The following is a 26435-nucleotide window of genomic DNA, read 5'->3' on the forward strand; positions in this document are numbered from 1 at the left end:
GTCTATGCCGCAATTCGTGTGAATCAGCAGGATCCAGCCGCAGGCTTCAAGAGCATCTCCTCCATTCATTGATACAGCGTGGACATCCTGCTGGAAGACTCAGTTCGCAGGAGCACACCAACACCGCGCAGGGAACGGGGGGGGGGGGCAGGGGTGGGGGGAGAAACTGAAAGTCAAATCGCTCACTCACCTCAGCAAATAGGCACCCAAGGTGCCGGACGGCACACACGCAGATGCATCACTCACTGTTCATGCAGGCAAAGCGGAAACCCAATTTTTGTGTTCGTAAAGCGAAGCCGCTTGTGTGTGTGAACGTGTACTTGCCACCCCTGCGAATGGAATGGGCGCGCTCGCCCTGTTTCAACCAGCCCAGCTGTGAATTGTTACATTGTTGCATTGTGCTTCTGAACTGTGTCCATTTCACGTCGTCCTTACATTGGGACATGCTTTATAAAAGACATCCAAGGCACGGGCAAGACTGTGTTTGATCTTTTACAAGGTAAAGTGCAGTGCTTGGATTGAAATGTCCTTGACCAGGATTCCTGTAGAAAACAGTTTTATTTTCCTGTGCATTAACAACCTGCACTTAACAAACGGCGCAGAAATGCTAATTTTATGTGTGGTGATCTTCTGGCGGGGCGCGTACAGTATTTAGGATGTGCTCAATCACGTTAATTTACTCGAAGTGACCTTGAGTGCCAATTATTTTTTTTTTTGCTGTGTTAATGCGTTTGTGTAACACAACACTTGTTCACCTTCCCTACTTTCAGTGAGAGTGAACGCGGTTTAAGTGGATTTGCATACACTTTAAGAGCCGTGAGCTGAACTGATACTGTCCGCTCTATGAATTGATATTGCGAGAAGTTCAATTATCGGAGCCCTTTCGCTGCAGAGGCTGCAGTTATTCGATCGACGGTTTCTATCTGGAAATAGAATATCTTTGTTGCTTTTAACATTAAGCACATGCCGCATGTTTTTTCTTTAAATTCTAGGACGAAGTGGATTCTTCCCCAGAACAACTTAGTTTTCCATACCTTCCCTAACTTCTTATCTGGTAAGTCTAAATTCAATTACTCTGAAATGAATTGTTATCTATCTGTGGTTAATTTGCTTTGCTGGGGATTTACAGAGATAAATCTCAGTGCACAACACGTTAATCGGACGGCGTTAATCCCTTGCCTGTAGCTCGAGATCTTGAACCACTTTTCCTCCGGTCCAGTTTTGCGCTGAGTTATTAGCTTGCATTCTAAAAGAGTCATTTTATTCTATGTTTAGTGTAGATGCAAAGAAGGGTTATTTGCACACTTTGAAAAATACCAACTGGGTGGTGTTAATGATTTTTAATTTGATCCTCCCTGATTGAAAGAACACTTGGAACTTGTCATTTTTGAGATATTTTGTTTATTATATGGATCCGGATGGTACAATTTTGACATAATATTTCTGTTTAATGGTAATGTTGAAATGAATACTTTTGGTATTCCGCTCTCCGGCTGCAAGAATAACTGACACATTAAGGCTGCATTCATACTGCCCGATGTAAAATGGGTCGTGGGTACACATCAATGCCACTTTAGACGATCAACAGCCCTAAAGCCTTGAGGTGTGAGATCCTGTACAAGAACCTGTGCGGCACAGGTTTGAGCTCCCAATGTGAGTAGCATCCATTCTGCCTACTGGGACCTTTCCAATTCTCAGCAATTTCCAGCTGAAATTCAACATGTTCTGCTGTTCCAGCTCTGCGTTACAATCTACTTCTCAAAAATCCAACAACAATCCATTTCCAAGCAACAAACTATCTCTAGTCTAGATATGTTCATCACATAGTCGTCCAGTTAAGAGCAATGTGAAATCTGGGTCGCTGATATCTTGCTCCAGATTAATGTTTCCAGTTCGACATTTTAATCCAAAAGTCCATCTGATTTTCGGGTTTGACTGTGCCAAGGTAAATTGTTGCAAGGAGCAGTATGCCAGCCCGTCTTTAAACTCTCCCTGTAGTGCTGCTTGTTGTTGCCAAGCTTTGTGATACTCTACAGTGCATAATTTTGGCATTTCTTTCTCATTTTAATGCATTGCAAAAAAAAAATCAAGAACTTGTATTTATATAGTGCCTAATAACATTGAAAAAGTGACTCAAGGCTCTTCACAGGCAGAATCAATGCACTCAAAACAATGATTTTCCGGCATAGAACGTCTATCAGTTATGCTGCATGTCAGTGTCAGTTTCACTATAATGAAGCAACGTTTTTTATAAAATGTCAATTTTTTGGCTTTACATTCATTGGTGCAAAGTGACTTTTTAATTTTAAGCAGGCTATCTAGGGCATGCAAAGATAACGTACATCTTCAGAAGCAGGGGAAAAGCTTGGAGTTTCAGTTTCATCCACTTTCCAAAGACTTGATGTCAGTGTGTTTGTCTCCCCTTTTAGCTGGGGAAAGACATGTAACATGGGGGAGTCAGTAACCACGCATTATTTGTTAATAATAGAACACTCCAAATTTGATATGCAAGTTTGGATAAACAATTTATACACTTATTCAAGTTAGTAACTGACTATTTGGATAATGAAATTAAGAAGACAGTTTATCCTGAGTAGAAGTTTCAAGAAGCAGATTCAATGACAATAGATGGAAATTGGGGATATTTCAAAGTGATTTCAAAAGCTGTAATATAATCAATTTCAGACTGCAGCCTTGCATCCTTTTATTTAATTTCTACAAATCTATACCTTTTTTTTGGGAAGGAGGAAGTTATTTTGAGGGTTGCTTGTACCATGTTTTTGATGCATTGATGCTACTTGTGAAATGCTTAGTGACATAAAGCACAAATACATTTTTAATGATGTTTATCATCACGATTCATTGCGTTTTTATATTGAGAATAATTAATACCCAGGAGCGATTTCAAGACAGCAATCGATGTAGGGTTTGCATGACAACAAACCATAAGAGCACAGTTCAAGTGGTTTATAACCACAGCCTTGAAATCACTCACATGTCTGTTTGTTTTTAATAACGCACTGTACAGTTGTATTACATTTTAGGTCCATTTGTTTGGGTGGTGATTGCTGCTTCTCCGTGGCACTCAAAGAGTGCACTTCATGTAGCTAATGTATGAGTTTAGCCACACAAAGCATTAATGATTTCAATGTGATCACTGCAAGTTTCTGAAGTGGCAATCTGCAGTTAATTACTGAGAAATAATATAGGCATTATATATCGAAAAGCAAAGAGCCACCTGTAGAAAATAACATTTTACTAGGTGCCGCATTTAACATTCTATTGAACACTAGACAGCCAGACAACCCACACAAACCCTAGCCTAAATTCATTGGCTTTGAAGCTATTCACTTGCGCAGGAGACCTGCGGCACTTATTAATCATTGGCCCCTTCCTGCTCTTGACGGAATGATATTGCATCTCCGATAATTTATCTCTTTATTTGTATGTGAGGGTGAATGATAGTTTCACTGCCCAGTAGACTGATAATTCATGGGCAATTAAAAATGCATCTGTCTGAATTATCACTGACATTTCCAGCCATGTGGAACATTCTAGAGTGAATGTGAAGACTGGTCTAAAATCTAGGAATCATTCTCTCTGACAACAAAAATGCAAAGAGGTCTATTGTCCCCCCTGCAGATCAGGCATCTGTATAACATCTGTTATTTTCTTGTCCCCTGCCCCATTTTAAGGCATATATTTTGAATCTGTCAACAGGCACACTTAGTCTCACTGCGGTTTGTCACAGCATTTGGGGGAGGTGTTGGGGTGTGGTGTTGATGTGGACACTTTTCACAGTTGCTAGTTCACCATTGCTGAGATAAATGAATGCGGGTCAAAATGGAGCTCCACATCTACATTTTTGATTTTTAACTTTAAAATTGGGTAAATCTAGCAGTGGATTGATTGGATTGAGCCTGAAATAGCTTTGAAAAAAATCTCTCATTAAGAATGTTAATAAAAGAAAGAGACTTGTCATCAGATGAGGGCTCTGTCCATTCCATCTGTTAAATCTGCCAAACACATTCCAAATATGTGTACCTGTTATATGTACAAATGATAAATATTAATCTGCTCTCCCAGTGACATTAAATGGGATTTTAACCCAGAAAGTTTGCATACAGCCTTTAACATGGATAAATGTAAATTAAAATATCTTGCAATTGAGAATCCATTTCAGAATTTTACCATGTGACTGAAAATTGTCCATACTTGTCACTTATATGAAAGATTAATTTTATTGTGTGAAATGTTCTTCATTTCAGTTTCTACTGGATTGAGATTTTCACATGTTGTAATCCCTAAAGAATCAGGAGAATTGACCCTGTATACTTGGTAGCAACACTCCTGTATTCTCAAACTATGGAACTGGTGGGACCAATTTTTGTATCAAAGTTTCCCATTAACTAGGAGACCACCGTATTACAGACCATAAAAAATGGTGGAGATCCATTAAGCCAGGGCTTCAACCTCTTTGTGCATGACACGTATTTCTGATCATCCACAGAGCAGGGTTCCATTTGAATCAAGTGGGTATTTCATTGTAATATGCAAAAAAGCATTACACTGGTGTCATAACACACCCTTCATTTTTTCCCAGTCTTTATGCTGGTACAGTGTTTAATTCCAAATCGTGCTTATATGAGGTGGACAGTTGGGGCTGCGGAATTGTAAATGGAAATAAGTTTCATTTTAACAATTTTGAAGCCATTTTTCCATAGGTTTTATGTTCTTGATGACTCTTGTGACCTTTTTCTGTCAACCGGTGTAAGCATTTTGGCCCCAACGCCATTACTGGTAGCAATGGGCTTCCTCTATTAGACAAATTTGGAAACAAGAGGATGGATGTCAGTCAGGCAGGTGCTCTGTGATTAGGTATGTACCCACATTGCAGACAAAGATGAACGTGCATTCGTTTGGCAGATAATTATTAAAAGTCCAACTCTCAAGGTGGGCTGAAATCATGGGCCTCATGGCAGGGGTATGAAGGCTCGATTAACCATTTTGCTGGATGATTCTGCAGAAGCACCCAGGTCGTTACACATGACAAGACATGAAAGAGCATAGGCCAGGATGATTGGCACTCCATTAAAGCCAAATTGACCAACTGTGCCAAGATGTCACCAATATTTGCAGATATTATCGCACTTATCCAGCAATGACTGAGATGACCAATCTTCATAAGCTCTGTGACATCAAAGGGGCACATTTAGAGTGATTCCACATGCTGCCAGGTCTTGGAAATGTGGACCATAGCCCTGACAGTGACTGTACCTATGGGTCATGGCCTCAAGCAAGCCTCCACTTCCATCCAGGCTGCAATCCTGACCAATGGGGATGATGCTAAAGAGCATCACAGAATGAGACAACCCTCAAACCCTTTTCATGAAGCACCAACTCCAATTCAACAGCCAGTGGGTTAGGTGCTGGGTGGCTTTTTAAATTACCTGCACATTGGGTTTTCTTTCCCTTCATCTTTTCCTGTCACATTTTAATCCCTATCCTCCTCAACTGTAAAAGGCTGCTAATGGGTGAAGAATTTTTTGACCCCCTCTGCAAACTTTCAGGACTTTTACCCCCATCCCTTTAAGCATCTCTTTCCCCTACTAGTATGTTCCCTAATCCTGCACTTGGACCTGTAACTGATTATGGAAATGAGGCAACCTACAGAATTTGAATTTTTTTTTAGCACACGCATTCTAGCAAAATTAGCATCAGGTCTTCAGCATTTATGGACCTTTTGTCACCCCAGTACAGGCTATCTTTGCTCCCTTAAATCCAACAGACACAAACTTGGTTGTGGACAATTGGTTTCACCGTTCATCACCAAATCTGCCTGGACTACATAAAGTACAATGGAGTTCTGCTGTGCCTCATCAAAACTGATCACTATTCCAGGGTCATCATGGAAAACAAAAATGGCTGCTCTCACATCCTCTACCCCCTCCCAGTTCCTGTTCTCCACTACAATCTTCTAAAACCTTTCCCGTACATCTCTGCATCCGATGACACTATGAGGAGCTCATGGACTGCATTGTCATTAAGGTTGACATTTACCTGTTCAACTGCCTTTGCTGCTTCCTTCCCTTTGTTTAGTCCACTGGGCCAAACTTCCCCCATCCCCTCCCACCCTAGCCCTCAACACTTAACTTTCTCTATAGTTTCTCTCCTATCTCCCCCCATGCCTCCTACAAGCACATCTTGTCCATGAGACTCACCTCACACATCCTCAACCCTATTCTCACCAAACTATTGATCGCCAGAATTATTTTCCTGGCCCCCAAGTTAGGTAATATTAATGATTTTCTCTCTCCAGGTACTGCCCTTCTGTCCTTTTAAATCACAGAATTTTAACGGTACCCGAGGAGGCTATTCGGCCCATCGCGACCTGCCGTCATCGTCCCAAAGCCAACACTTGGTCCCTATGATCCAGAGAGTGCCACCTTTTCTTTTTTATAACCCTATGTTTAAACCTCTCCAACGAGGTTTCTGCCACAGCATTGAAAGGGCCTAAATCAAAGCCACCAATGTCATCCAACGTCAAAGTGACAAGACTCAACTATGCCCCCTCAATCCTTCTCGATCTGTCTTTAGCCTTTTGACATGGCTAACCACGTCATCCTTCTTCAACACCTCTCCTCTGTCATGAAAACAGAAAATGGCAGAAATACACAACAGGTCAGGCTACATCTTGTGGATAGAGAAACAGAGTTAACCCAGGCAACTGGGATCTCACCTGCCAGCTGGAGAGCGGGTGAGAATGCTGCATCACTGCCTTTGGTAAAAGGCTGCCGTGTTGAGTGCCAAGCAAGCACAGCAGTGTACCTTCCTTGGGATCAAGGACCCTGAGGTAGAAATCCCACCTTTTAGAGCCAGTCAGAGGCCAGAAGCTCACCATTTCAGACAGTGCCACTGAGAGCTGTGGAAGCTGCTGGCAATGCACCCACTGGAGGCCTAGGATCGACGAGGAACCTAGGCCACAAGTGAGGGAGGGAGGAAGAGAAGGAGGGAGAGGGTTGCTGGCTAGGGTTGGAGAAAAGGCAGGGGGGTGGCCCTCAGCAGGCCCCACTTCCCAATGCCAGACCCGGCAATCAGGTACTGAGTGTCTGACAATGAAGGATCTCCCCTGAGAGCCTGCAAACAAACCTGACGAGAGTTTGCCTTTCGGGCTCGCTGCATGGTGACTGTCCTTCCTGTGGATGAAGCCCTTAAGTAGGTATTAATTACTCCTCTGTCTGTCTCTCTACTTCTCTCTCCTTTTTAAGATGCTCCTTACAAATTACCTCTTTGTCCTAATATCTCCTCCTTTTGCGGTTAAGTGTCAAACTTTAGTAATGTTCCTGTGAAGCACCTTGGGATCTTTTACTAAGTTTAAGGTACTATATAAATGCAAGCTGTCATTGATATCTGTAAAATTAAGTGTAAAAAGAACTTGAGCTAGATCTCCCTTTTGTGACATTTACTTCTGGGCATATCTGTTTAGTTTTATCCTGGTAGGATTAAAGAATTCCTTAACTGGTATTGGCGGTGGAGTCATTAACATTGATGTTAGCACCACGAACATGCCAGTTAAAGTGCATATTCCGTAAATGTGTTTTTTTTGTTTCAAACATAGTACTCATGCTATCCCATTAGGCCTTTCATGTTCAATGTGATTGGACTGAGCTACAAATTGCTCCAGCCTACAGCCTGACCTTTTATTCATAGGTAATACGTGGGCACTGATAGACCCATTAGCATGTCTATCACTCCAGTGGATCGGGTGAGAGGCAGCACTAGCTGGGCTAAGCAGTTTTAGAAACAATTTAACATTTGGTATTAATACTGAGTTTTCTTTAGCGTTGTGCAGCAGAATGCAGATAAAATGTAACAAGACTTACTTTTTAAATTATGTTATATATTTAAATGAAAATACAATTTGAATATTAAAAATGCCAAATGCTCTCTTTTTAAAATAAGGGCCTGAAATTCATGTTGTATATTCTAATGGTTTATCCACTAGTTTAAAGTCACTTATCTTTATGCATGTCCCAATATTCTGCTTCCTTCGTCCTGAGCAGAGAGATACTGATTCATGCTGGGCTACAGTTCCATAAATGCTGGCAGCCCTTCAGAACCTCACCCAATTGGTTATTCCCAAATCAATGACTGCAGTGTGACTGAGCTTCACCTCTTCATCTATTCCTCACCTGACAATCACAAATGCAAATTCCAGCATGAATCACTGGATGTGATAGTGTCCTTTTTTAAAAAAAATTTCCCTTTCTCTTTTCTAGCCTGGGAGCAATGAGAGACCGTGTTTTTGCTCCTGCTGTGATATCTTTCTGAGCGCACAAACCCGAGGCCTTCCCATCTTGAATGCTATCAGGACCACGTCACACAGTGCATTTCCCCTTTTGAGCCACTGGAGGAGCCCATGCCCCAATTTTCACTGAACCAACAGAAGAGCAGACAAGTTGAGAAGAAGGTGGCTAAGATTTCAATTGTGCTGAGCACAGTTTCATAAGAAACATAAGAAACAGGAGTAGGCTGTTTGGCCCCTCAAGCCTGCTCTACCAGTCAGTAAGATCATGGCTGATCTGATCATGACCTGGTCCCCATAACCCTTGACTCCCTTGTAGATCAAAAATCTGTCTTTGGGCTTGGAATTGCATAAGCGGAAAATCCAAGTCCGTACCTACTTTCACTTGCAGGCTGTTCAATCCAATGCTTACATGTGTTACAAAGCACTTTGGCCAGCTACTAGTGATATTTGTTTTAACATGTTGTGACAACAGCCTTGTAAGAGGATGGAGACCACCATTAACGCTTTGACCATTAAATATAGGCTAACACAGAGAAACTGGTATGCTGTAAGACAGTTACAGGCTGAGATGATGTGTAAAACTGAGGAATGATGCATCCTTGAAACACTCAGCAATTGACATCAGATATACAAGCGAAATTTATGAAGGAAGTATTAAGTTTGACAATTGTGAAAATTGGGGTTTCTCCAGTTGGCCTTGAGTGTCCCTCTGGTGAGAGAGAGAGAATAAATGGTTGTGCAGGATTGTTGCTATAGATCCCTGTCCAGTGACTCCTGCTGGAGTGTTTGAGCATGTTAAAATTGAGTGACGAAAGGATCAGGTTGAGCAGTGATGCCTCCCACAGTTAAATGGTCTGCTGTTGTTTGCGCTGGTTGGTTTTAGAGCAGTATCAGTACCTACGGAACTGTAGCCCAACCTGAGTTAGCGCCAGCAGAAAAGGAGGGGGAAAGACTGGTAGAAAAAAATTAAAACAAATATCCACAAAAATGGATTGCTCAACTCTATATTTTTGTACATCAAGTATCACAGTAACTCAAACAGAAATTTCATTTTATTTTGACTAAATAATTTTCAGATATTCCATTAAAAAAAAATGAGAGAGAGCGCTAACTGGGACAATGCATGACCTGATGTACTATTTAAGGATAGATGATGGCTATTTTTTGCTGGAGCCCTGATGAGAGTATATAATGAATCTGTAATTTATTCCTAAAATAGCTGACCCTCATCATGGGAGGTAAACTTGAGCTGGAAAATGAAGTGGTTCTCTGTTTTTATAGAGTAAAACCTCAAGCTGTTCTAACATAATACATCAGGGATATGCTTCACTGAAAAGTGGTATTTAATGCCTAATTCACTCTGACAACACATACTAATCTAACATTATGTTTTTTCAGTTGGCATTATACGGCTATTTTAAACAATGTACCAAACTATATGATAGAAATTTCTGTTGCCTAAAATAGCAACAAATACTGCGTTCATGTGACGTTTCTCTCTGTTTTAAATGTTAATTGTCCTTCCACACTTGTGCACCTAAGTGAATAACATAGGACCCACTTCTTAATACATTGCTTCACTTTGCTGCCTGTATTCCAACCTCCAAAAGCATCCTCAAAACCTATCTTTTTGACTAATTCTTTGGTCACCTTCCATAATCCTTTTTATTAGTAATGATTGGCATCCACTTTTATATTTAGCTCCTAGTTAAGCACCTTGGGATGTTTCATACATTTAATGGTGCTTTATAGGTGCATACTGATTTCACTTGAGCAGAAATAAGGGTTCTTCATTTGGCCTCGACAGTCTTGGGTGAAGAGTGGAAATCAGTTATGTTCCCAGCTCCTAACTAATAGTTCATGCTGTAAACTGTATTTGTGTGAATATCAGGAGAGAGCAAAATTGGGCTTTGACCTTGAGTAGTCAGTCAGCCAGCAATTATTTGACTAGATTAATATGTGAAGAATGACCAATTGTGAAACATTAAAGGTTACATGATGCCAATGGAACTATACTCCATATTTCCTTCAGAAAGGAAGAGGAGAAAACTGAAGTCAAGTGGGCGGAATTTGTGCAATATATATGGGGGGGGAAAGAAAAAGTGACAGGCTGATGCTGTTGAGAAGTATGTAATTGCACTTGGTGAGCACATTCTAGTGACCTATTTGTTATTGCCCCAGACCAAGTAAATGCAGGTGCAGAAAATCTTTTTAACTCAAAAAGACACATCAATGTAAAATAAATGTAAAAATAGAGACTGAAAGAATAAGATAAACATAAAAGAAGAAATATTGAAGAAATAGAAGCAAAAGGCAGAGCAGAAATAACATTTTTGGTTGCTATTTTACTGTTGTTAAAATCCCATATGTGTATCAGATTAATGTTATTGTAGTAGAGTTGTTTCTGACAGCTCAATAACATTACTGCTTGGAGATTTGAATCCCATTGTATGTGAGCTGAAATATTTTACAAAATGGCTGGCTCAATGATTACTGAATTCCCTTGAGTGTTTTAAGGGTTGATTCTCAATATTTGATTTGTGATAAATAGGTACTGTAGTAGTTATGTTACTTGACTAGTAATAATCCAGGTGTTGGGAGTTCAAACCCCTCCATAAAGTTTGAGAATTTGAATCCCGTTTTTAAAAGTCTGGAAATTATAACGCTGGTATCAATAACAGTGGCCATGAAGCTGTTAGATTGTTGTCACAAATCGAGCTGGTTCATTAACCATCTTTAGGAATCAAAGCTTGTCATTCTTACCTGGTCTAGCCAGCCTATATGTGACTCCAGTCCCACACAAACGTGGTTGACTCTTGAATGGCCACTTTCAGGGGACAGCTAAACCATTCAGTTGTAGCAAGCTGCTGCACAGTGACTCAAGAAGTCGGCTCACCATCACCCAGCAACAGTGTATCTAGGAGTGGGCAGCAGATGTCTGCTCTAACAGTGACTCTCGTATTCTGAGATTAAATGAAGTAGGAAATGTCTGTTTATTCTTCAAACAATTTGAAAGATTGGAATGTTGAGATGTTTAAGATTTGCTTTTGTCTCCCTTGATATTAAAGCACGTCCAAACTGGCACAATGCACAGTGAAGTTCGTCCAACTACGCTTACATAGCTAGCCTTGGTATTATCTGTTTTCCAATTCTAGTTAGTCCTTCAGCAAAGCAATGCTACTAATATTCATTCTGGAACATTGATCGGGCTACTTAAAACTGGAAATGGCTGCTGAATAATTCACAAAGTGAATATCTTCTAACTCTTGGAAGATTGATCGTAATGCTCTATAATTAGCTGTTGCCTCTTCATTTAAAAGCTGCTTTTGGGATTTCCAAATTAATCCACTGGAATCTTGTATGATATCAAATTCCCGGAAGATTTGACCTTCTGACCCTATAGGCTTTATTCTGAGATTCTGCAAAGTTTTTTCCTGGCTATGAGGGGTTTCATTTATTAACCAGAAGTTGGAAATGATCGGGTATAAATGTCAAATGGTAAGTTTAAAAGGTGAAGTAAAATAAAAACTCAATCAATGAAATATATACCAAAAATTGGCTTGTCTGCTTCATACAGGGTTTCCTATTATCTTCCAGGGAATTGACTCTCTTTTTTAACCATCTCACATGATGAAGTTTCCATTTCTGAATAATATAACTAATATTTAACAGAGGAACAGCAGAAAAATCCTGTCCACTCCATTTAGAAATTCAATGCAAAGGTTGACCTTTCAGTTATGTAATCCCCCAATTTTGGTGTCTCTCAGAATGCACACTGTATGTAATAATTGCATGATTTGTAAAGTCATAAAGTTTTATGTTAATTTCCACCATTTCCTGAGCTAGGAGTATGTGCAGGTGTCCAGTCATATTGAATTCAGTGAAGAAATGCAAGGCAGAAAGTTAGCAATCTTGTTTGGAACTCAGATGAAACAAAGGCTGGAAAATGGACAACAAGGGAGTTTGGCCGTGTTAAATGGCATATCCTTCAGTGCAAGCCTAGGGAAAAGGCAATTGAGCTGAGAACATAGACTGACATGTGGGGATGTGATATTAGAGTTATTACTGAGACATTGCTGAAAGAAGGACAGGAATAGCTGCTCAGCATTTGTGGTTACATGATTTTCAGACGAGATAGTGAGAGGGATAAAAAAGGTGGGGTGGGGTTTGGCGGGGGCGGGGGTCGCAATATATAGAAACAATTATAGCTGTTGGATGATATGGTAGAAGGGTCATTAAATGAGGCCACATGGATTGAACTTAAGAGCAAAAATCACACTACTGGGTGTGTACTGCAGACCCCCAAACTGTCAGAGGGAGATAGAACAGATGTTGACAAATCTCTGAGAGACACAAAAGCAATAAGGCTGTAATACTGGGGGGGGACTTCAACTATACTAATATTAACTGAGATAGAATTAGTTTGAAAGGCACAGAGGGAGCAGAATTCTTCAAATAAAAACAGAAGTCTGAGACATGCACATGGGAATTGTGCCTTTGTTCTATGATTTAATACAATTATCTGTTTGCATGTGAACATGATGCATAAGCGGGCTTCCATATAACAAGATAAACAACAACACTTTGCAATTATTATCCAAAGCCCCGGGGCTCCTTGTTGAGGCGTAAGGAAATAGGCACCAGTTTTAAGGAGGGAAAGGTTAAGAGGGCTCAAGACTTGATGAAGAAATCATTTTGAAAAGGGGTGGATAGGTTTAGGGAGGGAATTTCAACATTTTGGATCCAAACTGCCCTGTCATCAAAGGTGAGAAAAAGGGAGGGGTGTCGCAACAAAACCTAGAGTCTTGGGAATGGGGTGTTCCAAGGGTGGGTGGAGATTTGGGGATAAAGGAGATTGCAGAGGTAGGTTGGGCAAAAATATACAGAGATAATTTGAAAACAAAAAAATCATTTTAACACATTGGTGGATGGAAGCAGAGATAGATAAGGGAGGATGGTGCTGATAGCTGAGGAGGATTTGATGCAGTACAAGATATGTCTTGCAGAGTTTTCTCAAGTTTGAGTTCATGAAGGACAGCTATGCAAGCATTTGAGTAGTCAAGTTCAGGGGTAACATGAATATGTATGAGGGTTGCAGTCGTGAAAGGGCAACAGCAGTATTTGTTGTTGAGTGGATGAGAGGCCTGAAACTAATCTCTGAGTTGGGAATCGAACCTCAATGACTGGCAGATGGGAAGTAGACTTTGTAACCAAAGGGCCAAAGGTGATGCTTTAATTTTCAGAATGTTCAGCTAAAAGTAGTCATGATTCATTCAAGACTACTCTTATCTTTTGGTGCAAAATGGGCAGTAATGGTTGGATGGTGTTTTGCTACCCACATCCTGTTCTTTGTCTTTGTAGGTGAAAGCCATTTTGAGGTCTGAGTTTCATTTGTATGCAGCTGGTGAGTGATATGGAATTTGGGTATTAAAAGTGGCCTCCTCTGCCCATCTCACGATTCTACCCAAGACGGCTGTAGCAAGAGCTTCAGCGTAAATGGTGTGGTAAATGACCTGACACAATTTTCAGACCACAACAGCCATTTATGACAGTCAGGGACAGTGAAAATTGGCCCCTAGATGTTGTACGGAGATAGTCAAGAAAAGTGGTGGAGAGAGAGAAGGAAGGGGTAGTAATTGGCAGGAACAGAAGTATCATCGCATATAGTGTGAAATTGTTTGCATTGTTCAGTCGACCTATAGCATACAAAAATTGTGAAACACAGCACTGTGGCAAGAACTGATTAAAATGTGGCACTTATCTCTGTGGTGTTGGTTAAATGTTGAAAAGAACATTGATTTCTTTCACCAACATGAGTAGGATATTTGATCTGATTAATTTGAAGATTCTTTTGTTCCATTGTATAGGCCATTGAAACTCTAATGGTGAGTTTTGAAAATATCCACTATTGAAATGCTTTGCATCTGTTGGTCTTCATGTATATGCACACTTACATGCAGTAGTCTGCAGTTAAGACTAATTAACATTGTACTATCTCAGCTACATGCACACAGTCAGGGATAGAGTTGATGGAGTGAATTTTCAACCAGCTCTTTGATTTTTCCCCCTCCGATTCCCCACACCTATTCATAGACTTTGGGGGAAATATTCTGTATAGCAAGTTGAGACCAAAGTTTTAATTCTGACTATGAAAGTAAAACTTCAAAAACTTCTCTCGATTGATGTTTGCTCTCCTCCGCCATTACTGACATAACCGCAGATTCAGCAGGCTGACACTAAGATAAAAATAAACTGGCACAGGCCCAGCTGTTTTGTTGACATCTCTGCTCTGCAGATGTGACCTCTTTTGGTTGGGAGGGGATGATTTATGGAGGATATTTATCGTGACTCAGTGCAAACCCATGTTCAGCAAATCCCCAGGCGGGGAATTAGATTGGGAGGCTGGTGTTTCCTGGATTCTGAGATGAACTGTCCAATTTTGCTTCTGCTCCGTGTCTCTAGTCTACAGATGCTGACTCAAATGTCAGCATTGAACATGTGAGCACAGAGAAGTGGTTTTAGAATCTTAATTTCATCACTCTGCCAGATACAGCCTTATTTTTATATTGAATGTCAGACCCTGATTCTAATTTAATCAAATGTTTCATTTAACATTTTTCAACTGTTGTATCATAATACTCCAGACATCCTCTCCTGCCTCTGGTGATAACCACAGTATAATAATTTGCATAAAACCAAAACATACTGAAACTACTGCCAGGCCATAAAGAGTATGTACTTGCTAAGTTACTGGTATACTTTCAATGATATGTGTGGGAACATTGTGCACGTGGGAGATTTTCAATGAATAGACAGGTAGCAGAGATGAGATTTTCCGATTGACATTGGTCTAATTAAATGCAGACATCTCCCATATGTACACTTGCCATAAAGCTTGAATTTCATACAATCTGTTGCTATAAGTCCTTAAGGCCATGTGAGGACCCAAAACAAAAGGACAGATTGAGTTCAACATGGCACTTGAAAAGTTGTGGGTTGAAAAGTATGAAAAATGCAAGCGCTTAATCACCCCCAAATGATCCTGCCCATCACCAATGCAATTTTTGTTGCATTTTATTGACAAACAGCCAAGTTAAGTGCAACAGTCAAGTTGGATGTTAAATCCTACATTTTAAATGAATGCTAATATTTTATTATTTTAATGAGTGTTAAGGTTGTGCCTGTATTCAAAGCACTCCATTGCTTAAAGATTACTATCCAGCTGTGCATCTTATTCCAGTATTTTTGAAGCAATGCATATTACTAAGCTTGGCCAAGTATAGGAATTCCACTTGGTTCATGTTGTGCCCTGCTTGTTTCCATACCATTTATGTGGTGCTGTCTTTCAATTTACACTGCTCTATCCTACCATTTGATGGCTTTTATACTCTCAGTAATTAAATGTTATGAACAGATTAGCAGCTCCTATGGCATTCCTCGAAGGAGCACTCCCCTGCTCGCCTGGTGTCTTAGCCAATATTTATCCTATAACGAACATTATAAAACAGATTATCTGACGATTATCTCATTGCTTTATGAGACCTGGCTGTTTGCAAATTAGCTGCCGCATTTCCCGACCCCTCACTGCAAATAAATTTAATTGGTTGTAAAGCACTCTGGAACATCCAAAAGTTATGAAAGGGGCCATATAAATGCAAATTAATTCAATGTTGTCAATACAGAAGAGCACAGTCCAATTATATAATATATATATTATATTTTGTTGTATTGTCTAAAGTCTGCTGTGTTCACTTTCAAATTGAGATTAAACAATCGGAATTTTCATTGATATTGACAACCAGTTAGCTAAGCAACTAGCAAAGACTCTTCTTACTAAAAGTGAAGCATTAGCCCACACTTGAAGTGCTAGATATGAATTGAACAGCTTTTGATTAAAGGAGAAGAGGTTTTCAACAGACTATTCTGTCAAGGAGAGATTCTCTGTCTGACATAAATCAAGCGTTTCAGAAATGAATCATTATTAATTTTTTTCTTCCTACTTTGAAAAGTGCATTTTTTGATCAATGATTTATATTTAAATGTGCTCATCAGGGTGGCTTACAGTATTTGATATCAAATACTGTCCAGCCAGATTCACATATATTCATTACTGAATATAATTCCTCAACCTTACAGGAGCAAAATGCTTTAACTACTATCTCAGGTAGCTTACCATCTCCTTTATCAATATTATCACGGAGAAAATTTGTGTTTTCCTACTGCCTGTGATCAATGTGTTTTGTGTGTGTGCTTTCTTACTCTTGGAGTGATTGTCCCAATTCAAATATTTCCAGCAGCAAGCTTCCCTGTGTGACTTTTAAAATAAAGAAGGTGCTCTGGAGTTCAAAAGCAACGTCTCAACTCATTGGCTTCATACACATTATTGTTCACACAAAGATTAGATACAGATGAAGAAAAAAATGATTACAAAGTATAATTGTTTCAGTCTCTCTTTTGTGGCAGGTCTGTAGTTTCTTAGATGAGTTGATGCTTTTAGTTGAAGTGAAGGTCTTGTAAGCAGAGGGTTCTCGGTAAGCTGTGAGCCTTCTGGTGGTAGAATATCCAGGAGGTTCATTATCAGGTGAACTTGAATTTGGAACAGGTTGGGGAGAGTCCTTCTTGCAATTTCAAAGTACTGTTGTTTATTACCTGCCTAGTTGACTAGCAGCTGGTTCAACGTCTGTCTGATGGATTTCTGTCTAGAACAGCTCTTGCTGTTTTAAAAGCATATCACAAACATGGCTATCTCACTATGTGACCAGTTATAAGTCCAAAGCCCTTTTCCGAATAAGGTGTGTGGTCAGGACAATTATACATCTTGTGTGATGATTTTCACACCTTGAGAGTTTGAGACAGCTAGTGTCTTTGTATCTTAATGACCCTTTGAAATTGAAATTACCCTTTAAAATTCCAAGGGGAATCGTTGAATCGACAACAGTCTAGAAAATTCCTTTTGTTCCTTCTTGAGACATGGGAGTGTTTCAATTTACAAGAGAGGTCAGGTGATCCTCTGGCTGCCATATTTTTGTAGCCTTTTGTAGTTTTAAAAATATAAAGTATTAACTGAGAGTCCATAATACACTGGAACATAACAAATGGATTCATTTACTTTCTACCCTAGCTGATTTTATGCCCACTTTGAGCGGGATTCCCAATTTATATGTTAAGTTGTGTTCATTTTTATGCAATATTTCTGCGCCCATGGTCAGAAGTGTCAATTTCAATTAAGATGCATTGACCACTGCTGGTGAAGAAAACTTTTATCCGACAAAATCCTTTTCTAAGGGAGGGAAAAATTAGCGTTCTGGATTACTTTCTTTGAAACCTAAAGGGAATTTCTCTAGTGGCTGACGATGAAGTTGATTTTACCTTGATTGGCCCTGAATTTCCTCCCTGGGCCCAAACCCAGTGGTTAGACCTGAAAATGTGCCAATTCCCATTCTAGTTCCAATAATGTCAAGCTTGGCTCAAATTTCCTGCATATTCCATTAGAATACACAATGTTAAATGGATATAAAGCAGCGCAAATGATGGGGGCTTGAGAAATGTGTCAAAATGCCACCAAATGTTTTTCTTCTTTGAGACAAAACTTTCATTTTTATACTTCTTTAGCCATCATTCATGGATATTAAGTGCAGATCATTTAAGAATCTGCAATTGTGGAAGCTTTTCAATTTTTGATGTAGTTTGTACTTATGCCTTCAAAATCAAATGTTACTAGGTGAGGAGTTAGCGTAATCTTATTTGTGTTTTTAGTTTTCATTTATTGTTTATAACCCTCTACCAGAAATGATTGAATTGAACTTGGAGTTGTTAATGGGCTGCCAAAGATTAACCTTTTATTTTATATTAATTAACGTGATGGATGTCTGTATTGGGAAGCAGAATTATTTTCCTTCACTCTACTCACTGACATTAATGGTCATTTTGTTTTAATGATTAAACAGCAATTTGACATCTCCTTTCATTCATTTGAATTGAGAACAAGTTATTGGGTTCAAAACTTCACCTTTTGAATATCCAAGCTACCCTCCCCTTGGTATAATATCACAGAATTGTTACAGTGCAGGAGGAGGCCATTTGGCCCATTGTGTCTGCACCGGCTGTCCCAATGAGCATTGTACTTGGTGTCCCTTCTCCCTATAACCTTAAACATTGTCCCTTTTCAAATAACTGTCTAATTCCCTTTTGAATGCCTCAATTGAACATGCCTTCAGCACGGTCTCGGGCAGTGCATTCCAGACCCTAGCCACTTGCTGTGTGAGTCTTTTCTTGTATCGCTTTTGCTTCTTTTGCCAATTACTTTAAATCTGTGCCCCCTCGTTCTCGACCTTTTCATGAGTAGGAACAGTTTTGCCCTATTTCCTCTACAAAGACCCCTCATGATTTTGAATACTTTTATCAGATATATGACCTTATGATGATTTGACCCACATGCATCAAATGCTGCTAATGAATTGCTCTTTTGCGTGGGACCTTGTTATTTGGAGTAACTCGCAACTAAATGATCACAATTATTAGATCCTGGTTTCTCGGTATTGTTAGTTGGAGTTGTTGGTCAAAGGTTGCTGGGGGTATCCATGAGGCTTAATCAGCTAGGGTTGAAGTAAGCCTTTGACTGATTAAGAGATGTGCATTAAGCAACCTTCTGAACTGATAATGCCTGCTGTGAGAATTGGCTTTACAAAACCCAGAAGGTGACAGCTAGTTGCCTCTTGGGAGTATAATACCTCATTAAATCCACTCTTATTTTGTGTCTGAGCTCCACTGGTGCCCCAGATTTCCAAAGCACAGGCCTTGGGTGGCTCCAAGCTGAATATAAAATGGCCAGGGCTCACTGAGACTGGTGACCTGGGAGACCTGATTGAAGGATTTTTATATTGGCCTTTTAATTAGATCCCAAGAGCCAAGCAACTATGAATCCAGAATCTGTAGACTGGCAGTACACTCACTAGACCCAGATCATTCCAGAGTTCAGCTCCTGAAATTGGAAGTAAATGAAAACTAATATTAAAGTGGCTTTAGAAAAGGGCACCGCTTCTCCCAGGCCGGCTACCTCCTCACAATCAACAGGCTTATGCTTCTCTTTCTTTCTCTCACATGCACAAATACAGGTTGACTTGTAGGTCTCGTGCAGGCAGAGTATAATTCCCTTCGCCCCATGCTTTACAATATTGTATTAGACAAATAACATTTGAATTTTCTGCCCTTTGATCCCTTTTTTATTAGAAAAAATGTAATTTGGAAAATAATTCTACATTCCAAATTGTAAAGTCATAGGCCTGAATCTTCGGCTTGGCAAGCGGAAGATTTACGTCATTTAGATTTTCAGCTCGGCGGGCACACAGCCGACTCAGCTGCGCGCCCGCCAAACTGACAAAGGCCTATTAAGGCCATTTAAAAAGGCAATGAAGCAATTACCTGAGCTGCGCGTCCAACCTTAAGGTTGGCGGGCAGGCAAAGAGCCCAGGCAGCCTCACGTTTTTCATGGAACCTCATACACGGGCAGCATGAGGTTTCATGAATGATTTTAAATTTTCACACGAGTTTTTATTAAAATTAATGCACATGTCCCAGCTCATGTGGCAGTTTCACATGAAGGGACATGTCATATAAAATTACTTCTCCACTTTTATTAACCTTTTAAAATTTAAAACTTATCTTCCTGAGGCACCTCAGAGCGGACTCCCGACTAAGGCAACACAAGGAGTGCACAGCGAGCACACAGCGCTTCTGGGTGCGCGTCACGCTAGGCGGGCCTTAATTGGCCCACCCATGTAGAATGGCGGCACGGACCCGATCGGGGGCGCCGATCGGATCCGCGCCTGCTCGCGCCCACCCCCTCATAACCCCTTCCGATGGGGGAAAATTCTACCCATAGTTATACAGCACAGAAACAGGCCCTTCAGCCCATCGTGTCCATGCCAGTCAGCAAGCACCTATTTTTTCTAATCCCATTTTCCAGCAATTGGCCTGTAGCCCTGTATGCTATGGTGTTTCAAGTGCTCATCTAAATACTTCTTAAATGTTGTGAGGGTTCATGCCTCTACCACCTCCTCAGGCAGTGTGTCCCAGATTCCAACCACCCTCTGGGTGAAAAAAATTTTCCTCAAATCCCCTCTAAACCTCCTGCCCCTTACCTTAAATCTATGCCCCCTGGTTATTGACACCTCCACTAAGGAGAAAAGTTTCTTCCTATCTACCCTATCTATGCCTCTAATAATTTTGTATATCTCTATCAGGTCCCCCCTTGGCCTTCTCTGCTCTAAAGAAAACAACCCTAGTCTATCTAGTCTCTCTTCATAGCTGAAACACCCCTGCCCAGGCAACATCCTGGTGAATCTCCTCTGCATCCTCTGCAGTGCAATCACATCCTTCCTATAATGTGTCAGCCACAAGTGCACACAGTGCTCCAGCTGTGGCCTAAACAGCGTTTTATACAGCTCCAAGATAATCTTCCTGCTCTTATATTCCATGTTTCAGCTAATAAAGGCAAGTATCCCATATGCCTTCTTAACCATCTTATCTACCTGTGCTGTTGCCTTCAGGGATCTATGGACATGTACACCAAGGTCCTCTGATCCTCTGTACTTCCTATAGTCCTAGCATTCATTGTGTATTCCCTTGCCATGTTAGTCCTCCCAAAATGCATCACCTCACGCTACTCAGGATTAAATTCCATTTGCCACTGCTCTGCCCATCTCACCAGCCCATCTATATCGTCCTGTAATCTAAGGCTTTCATCCTCACTATTTACGACACCACTAATTTTTGTGTCATCTGCGAACTTACCAATCATACCTCCGATGTTCACGTCTAAATCAATAATGTACACTACAGACAGCAAGGGTCCCAGCACCGAAACCTGCGGTACACCACTCCTCACAGGCTTCCAATCGGAAAAACAACCTTCGATCATCACCCTCTGCTTCCTGCCACTAAGCCAATTTTGGATCCATTTTTCTCCCCTTTTTTCCTAAAAGACCTGGGCCTAGAAATTTGTCTGCAGAGTGCCTGTATTTTTGGGCACTAAAAGATCTATTAAGCTCTCGATATGGCAGACAGGAAGCGTACTTATGTCTGGCCAGAACTGCATCAGCCGCCATATTGGATAACATAGATGCACTGGTGGAAGGAACATGTAGACGAAAGGGTTAACTCTAATGATAGCTACTAAGCATGCACGTAGGGAGCTATGTCACAGTGATGTCACTCAGAGAGCATATGACTGCGAAGCATCTTAGAGAGTAGCTCCAGTTAGTTTTTGTCTTGCTTAGCCTTTGTAAATAAATCTGTTACAAAAGACCATTACCTCTAGCAAGATCCCTTCTAGAGTAAGAAGCTAATGAATTCTGAGATAATGCCATGAAAACAGATAGTGGAAGCAGTGACTACACCCACAGAAAAACAGTAGAAAATGGTGGGAACAGCCTCAAATGAAGCCCAGCAACAGTGCAGCTCAGGGGGTGAAGTACTTCAAGGCCAACCCAGCAACTACACTGGAAATGACCAAACAACGAGAGCAGCCCAGCGACTGGCAAGACAAGCAGATCAGGGAAAAGGCAACCTCAAATCAGGGTGAGAAATGGCTACTACTTTGCCCCTACCAGAATCATTTCAAAATATAGAGGGCCCCAGACAGGCTGAGCAATGGCAAAATTGGCAAAGACATTTTACCCGGTATTGCAACACCTCAGGTCTTGTGAGTAAAGAGATCCAGGATCGAGTTGGTACTTTGTTATACGCTGCTGGGGGCATAGCAGATGATGTGCTGGCCAGACAGAGGGTGAACGAAGAAAAAGCTTCCTACAAGAATGGCATCAGAGTCTTTGACTCATACTTCAGTCTTCATAAAAATATTGTCATTAAGATGGGGGAAATTTAATCAGGGCAGACAAAGACAGGGTGAAGAAATTGACTTATTCATCAATGAATTGTACTGCCTAGCTGAAATTTGTGAATATGGAATACTAAAAGACGATCTGATCAGAGATAGAATATTATCTCTGGCATTTTAGATGAAAATCTCTGACTTCTGGCAATCTCGAAGATTTAAACTTGAGCAAAGCTGTACAACTGGCCAGACAGGCCAAAGAGTGGAGACAGAATAAGGCTTTTATCAGAGATATGAGGAAAATTTCCCAGATGAAGTTGTTCAATTTGTGGGTGGTAAAACCAAAAGTATAGCGAGACAGCAACCAGGGAAATACCCTGAAAAGATGCCCACTGCCATTTTCCAATGTCCCCACTGTGTTGGGAAGAAGTTCCTCAAGCAGGAAGAATGCCCTGCTGGAATTGCACAGTGCCATGACTGTGGCTAGTTAGGCCATTTTAAAGTGGTCTGCAGTTCCAGGGAATCTGTGTTTACAAAACAGAAGAGCCTCCATTCAAGAAATTTAAGACCTTGACAACCATCATACGACAATCCTGCCATCCCAGGAATCAGTCTGGTGAACCTTCGCACACCCCTTCTATGGCAAGTATACCCTTTCTTAGGTAAGGAGACCAAAACTACATGCAATACTCCAGGTGTGGTCTCACCAAGACCCTGTACAGCTGCAGTAGGACATCCTTGCTCCTGTACTCAAGTCATCTCGCAATGAAGGCCAACATACCATTTGCCTTCTTAACTGCTTGCTGCACCTGCATGCTTGCTTTCAGTGATTGGTGTACAAGAACACCCAGGTCCCTTTGTACATCAACATTTCCCAATCTATCACCATTTAAATGATACTCTGCCATTCTGTTTTTACTACCAATGTGGATAACTTCACACTTATCCACGTTATACTGCATCTGTCATGTATTTGCCCACTTTTGTCAACCTGTCTAACTCGCCTTGAAGCCTCTTAACATCCTCCTCACTATTCACACTCACACCAAGTTTTGTGTCGTCAGCAAACTTGGAAATATTACATTTGGCTCCCTCATCCAAATCATTGATATATATTGTAAATAACTGGGGCCCAAGCACTGATCCCTGCGGTACCCCACTAGTCACCACCTGCCATTCCAAAAAAGACCCATTTATCCTTACTCTCAGTTCCCTGTCTGCTAACCAATTCTCAATCCATGCCAATATATTACCCCCGATCCTATGTGCTTTAATTTTGCACACTAACCTCTTATGTGGGGCTTTATCAAAAGCTTTCTGAAAATCCCAATACACCACAACCGCTGATTCTCCATTATCTATTCTGCTTTCAGAAATCTATGCTGACTTTGTCTAATCCCGTTGATATTTTCTAAGTGTCCTGTTATCACATCCTTTATAATAGTCTCTTACATTTTCCCTGCCACTGATGTTAGGCTAACCGGACTGTAATTTCCTGTTTTTTTCCCTCCATCCTTTTTTAAAATAGTGTGGTTACATTTGTCACCCTCCAATCTGCCGAGACTGTTCCAGAATCTTCAGAATTTTGGAAGATGATAACCAACGCATCCATTATTTCCATGGCCACCTCCTTTAGTACCCTGGGATATAGATTATCAGGCCCTGGGGATTTATCAGCATCCAGTCCCATTAATTTACCCAGCACTGCTTTTTTAGTAATATTAATTTCCTTCAACTCCCCCTCCTCACTAGACCTTTGGTTCCCTGGTGTTTCTGGGAAGTTATTTGTGTCTTCCTCTGTGAAGACAGAACTAAAGTAGTTGTTTAATTGCTCTGCCATTTCCTTGTTCTCTATCATAAATTCTCCTGTTTCAGGCTGTAAGGGGCCTACATTTGTCTTCACTGATCTTTTTCTTTTTACTTTCTCATAGAAACTTTTACAGTCCTCTTTCACGTTACTTGCAAGTTTACTCTCATACTTCATTTTTCCTCTCTTAATCAATCTCTTGGTCCTCCTTTGCTGAATTCTAAACTGCTCCCAAAACTCAGGCTTGCTACTTTTTCTAGCAACTTTATATGACTCCTCTTTGGATCTAATATTATCCTTAATTTCTTTTGTTAGCCATGGTTTGGGCCACTTTTCCTGTCAAGTTTTTGCACCAGAAAGGAATATATAACTGTTGCAATGCATAATTTGTTCCTTAAATATTAGCCATTGCCAATCTACCATCATGCCTTTTAATGAAATTCCCCAATCTATTTTAGCCAACTCATGTCTCATATCTCTGTAGTTTCCTTTGTTTAGATTTAGGACCCTGGTTTTGGATTAGACTATTTCACTTTCCAACCTAAGGAAGAATTCCATCATGTTATGATCGCTGTTCCCTAAAGGACCCCACACCACAGGATTATTAATTAACCCCTTCTCATTGCACAAAACCAAACCTAGGATAGCCTGTTCCCTAGTTGGTTCCTCAATGTACTGGGCTATAAAAAATCTTGTACATACTCCAGGAATTCATCCACCACAGTGGTATTGCTAATTTGGTTTGCCTAGTCTATATGTAGATTAAAGTCACCCATGATTAGTGTAGCACCCTTGTTACATGCATCTCTAATTTCCTGTTTAATACCATCCCCTACTTTACCATTACTGTTTGGAGGCCAATGTACAACTCCCACTAATGTTTTCTGCCCTTTGTTGCTTCTTAGCTCCACCCAGACTGATTCTATATCTAGATTTTCTGAGCCAATATCCTCTCTCACTATTGCACTGATATCATTGTTAACTAACAATGCCACACCACCTCCTTTTCCTTTTTCCGGTCTGTCCTAAATATCAAATACCCTTGGACATTCAGTTCCCCTTGGTCACCCTGCAGCCATGTCTCTGTAATCGCAATCATATCGTACCCAATAATATTCTAAACCTTAATTTGCCCTTTCATGAAAGAGTGCAAGGGAATGAAACCATCATAAAGGCAGATGATCTGTTGGAAGAGGTCCTGGACCTTGCTACATTTACTGACTCCACTGCCAATGATCATAAAGACTTTGTTGTCTCTTTTGTGGAGAATTACCCTTTCTTTGAAGAAGGTAATAAAGGTGAACTTGTCTACTTATTTCACTGAGCCAACTGATGACACGCAACAACAATTACAAGCAGCCTGCAAAGAGCTATTCAGGGAGAATGAGATGCTTAACTCCAAATTGGATCAAGCCAATAGTGAAAGCTCAGAGGTTATTAATCTGTACAACTGTAAGCTAGAGCCCACACTTGAATCGCATCAGCAAGCCATGGAAGCAGTCAGGCTTGCTTTCAGTAAAGAAGGCCCAAACTACAGAGCTTAAACAGCTGAAAAGTACCTTCAAAAAACTTAATGTTAAGTGTCAAATGGAGCTTGAAAATATTAAAATTAATCATGAGCTGGTGAAGCATGAGTTGGAAAAGTCTTAACTACCTAAAAAAGAAGGTTGAACTAAAAACCCAACTATTAGCAGTCACACACATTACCAAGCCATAGAGGGATTTACTCATTAGAAATGGTGCAACAAAAAAAGTAAACAAATTGCAGTACAAGACTGTATAAATGTTGTGCGGCATTTAAGGAAATGGCCACAGCATCAGGTGAAAGAGTTGGCTACAGTGCAACTATCCGAAGAAATACTGACAGTAGCTGTATTTGCTATTATTACTGAGACTTTTATAATAAAAATGCCCGAAGCTGATGTTGAACTTTCAAGCAAGTCTGCAGACCAGAGAACTGTGCAGGAACTTCCTATAGTTCTCAGTCCTGAAGTTCATTCCATTGTTGATGATGGTGCAATCCTACTTTCTGCAGCTGACCCTGAGATCTCATTGTCTGCAGCAGAGTAGCCTCACGCTGAAGTGACATCACTATCTATAGAAGGAGAAAACTTCCCTTGTCTCCAGCAATGCCTTCAGGATGTTCTTTGTTCTTCTTTTCGTCCGCCAGATTCATCTCTTGTCACAGCAGCAGTTAATGGTGCCGCTGCAATGTTCTTCATAGAAGCCAAAAGTGCTTCATTTTGTCAGACCAGTGCTTTCAACTCTCCTCAGTGTGCAGCACAGAAGAGATGAGGGGGAGAATTCCTTTTAATGGGCTGTGAGCATTCAAGCCCTGGAGGACTCTCTTGAATCAATTTTTTCATGATTGGCCTTCACTGCCTTGGTATTCAGGTCATAAGTGTCACAGCCCAGGAGCCAGCTGTCATGAGAAGCTGCTATCCCACCCCACTAACATGTTTACCTTCCAAGGAGATAATAAGAGA

General features: G+C 40.6%; 1 protein-coding gene across 1 annotated transcript in view; it reads left to right on the top strand.

Annotated features, from left to right (window-relative positions):
- Positions 1-375: 375 nt before the first annotated feature.
- The window catches only part of LOC144695971 (hippocalcin-like protein 1), a 126870-nt gene continuing 100810 nt past the window's right edge, over positions 376-26435 (top strand). Inside the window, exons 1-2 of the mRNA XM_078567096.1 lie at positions 376-499; positions 993-1054. The gene's annotated coding sequence lies outside the window, so the exon portion shown is untranslated. The remainder of the gene's footprint in view (positions 500-992; positions 1055-26435) is intronic.

Source organism: Cetorhinus maximus, chromosome 21 (genome assembly GCF_964194155.1).
Source record: "Cetorhinus maximus chromosome 21, sCetMax3.hap1.1, whole genome shotgun sequence".
Lineage (NCBI taxonomy): Eukaryota > Metazoa > Chordata > Chondrichthyes > Lamniformes > Cetorhinidae > Cetorhinus > Cetorhinus maximus.